The sequence below is a fragment of the Magnolia sinica genome, chromosome 10 (genome assembly GCF_029962835.1).
Source record: "Magnolia sinica isolate HGM2019 chromosome 10, MsV1, whole genome shotgun sequence".
NCBI classification, from domain to species: Eukaryota; Viridiplantae; Streptophyta; class Magnoliopsida; order Magnoliales; family Magnoliaceae; genus Magnolia; species Magnolia sinica.
Window position 1 is genome coordinate 25,220,458 of NC_080582.1, and position 2,108 is coordinate 25,222,565.

At 34.8% G+C, this 2,108-nt stretch overlaps 1 non-coding gene across 1 annotated transcript; it reads left to right on the forward strand.

The window, feature by feature from the left end:
• Window positions 1-205: 205 nt before the first annotated feature.
• Window positions 206-312, forward strand: LOC131217825 (small nucleolar RNA R71). Its single transcript, XR_009157415.1, has one exon. It is a non-coding gene; the product is annotated as a small nucleolar RNA R71 (small nucleolar RNA).
• Window positions 313-2,108: the final 1,796 nt, after the last annotated feature.

A 2,108-nucleotide genomic window follows, 5' to 3' on the forward strand; every position in this document is an offset into this window, starting at 1 on the left:
TACTTTCTCTTTATGAATGGGTCTAGTTTGGTCTGATTTAGCAGAGACATCCTATGTCTATGTATTCTCTGTTAACATATTTAGAAATTTCCAAGCCTCATTATGATCTTTGTCAAGAAAGGTTCCACCACACATCATCTCTATGAACTGACGGGTATCCATCGTGAGCCCCTTTCATAAAGTATCAATCACGTGCCATGGTTCACAACTATGATGTGGACAAGTAATTAGAATGTCTTTGAATCGCTCCCAAGCTTGAAAAAATAGTTCATTTCCCTTTTGGGAGAATGACATGATTTCATGTTTTAGTGCATTTGTTTTGTGCTCAGGAAAGAACTTTTCCAAAAACTCTCTACTTAAGGCTTGTCATGAAGTGATGGTATTAAGTCTTAGAGAGTTGAGTCATACTTTGGCCCGATCCTTTAGAGAAAATGAGAATAACCTAAGCTTAAGTACATCCCTATTGCCATTATTTACTTGTAACATTGCAATTACTTCCTTAAAGTCCTTGAGGTGTAAGTAGGGGCTTTAAGAATCCAAGCCATGAAATTTAGGAATTAATTGAATCACACCTGGTTTAAAATCAATATTCCCTGTGTGAGTAAGAAACACTATATAAGATGGTAAAGTTGATCTCTCAGCATGTAGATGTTCACGTAAAGCCCGTGGTTGGTTTAACACATTCATATGAACTTCATTTTCATCCTCAAGAGGAGAATTGGGTTGATTTTCTCTGTTTTGATTTATAGTTGGATCTGGCAAATTTGGATTTGGATTATCAACTGGGTCTGCTATGAAATCCAAGTGATGTTGAGTGTCTCTTCTAAGTGAATGATCAAGGCCTGGAACTAGTCCACCTTTGGAGGAGAGTCGAATGTTTTGATCCCTACTCCAATGGGACATAAACCATCCACACCACACAACAAATACCACTAATTCAAATAGCAAGTATGATACTTAAAATAAAAATAAAAACTTAAATCAACAACCTAGGCGGCAGGACCAACCATGAGGGTTTAGTCCACAAAGCAAAATAAATCAACAACCCAGGCGGCAGGGCCGACCATGAGGGTTCAGTCTACAAAGCAAAAATAAATCAACAATCTAAGTAAAATAAATCAACAACCCAGGCGGCAGGGCCGACAATGATGGTTCAGTCCACAAAGAAAAAATAAATCAACAAACCAGGCGGTTAGGCCGACCATGAGAGTTCAATCCACAAAAAAAATAAAAAATAAAAATAAAAGTAAAACTAATGCAAAAATTAAACTATGCTAATCTGAAAAATAGATTCAGCAGATGATCTTTGTGATCAAACAACAACTGTAGGAAAACCATAGCATTTGGGTGATAAAATCCTGAGTAGGGCAACCTTATGTCATAGTTAGTGCTTGAAAGACCCAACTGAATTTATTTTCAAACAAAAATAAAATAAAATAAAATAAAATAAATCTACAGAAAATTTAAAAGGTTTAGAAGAGAACTTACCTTAAGAAAAAAAAAACTTACCTTAGCTATCTTGCACAGATCTGATCTCTTTAAGTCTCTCCCTGGCAACGACGCTAAAAACTTGATTGCTTGCCTCCAAGTGCAAAGGTTTGTAAGTAGTATCCCGTGAATACAGGGTCTATCCCACAGGGAGATGAATTGTGAGAAGAAAAAAAAAATCAAATGCAAAACAAACTAAGTAATAAAAATTAATCTGATGATTTGATTTTGGGATTTTTGAATGGATGTAACTCAACTAAATAAAATAACACCCAAGCTTCAAAGCTCCACACATTGGTTAATGTTCCAAAATCATGATGACTTGGATAACACAACTAGGATCTGAGCACTATGGTCAGCCTAATTGGAAAATAAAATAGTTTAAATATTTTAATAAATGATATAAAAGATTAGAAAATAATGGATTTGCACCATTGACATATATTCTCAAGCGCCAGTGATTTTAAGTATTCAATATCTATAGGATAATGAATATCAAATAAATATAACAGGTTAAGAACATCACCTATCTAGAAAACTTGATCGATCTAGGGTAAGCCTATCCATCAATGTGGATCTCATATGATGAAAACATATGGATCTCACAAGAGGATAAAAAA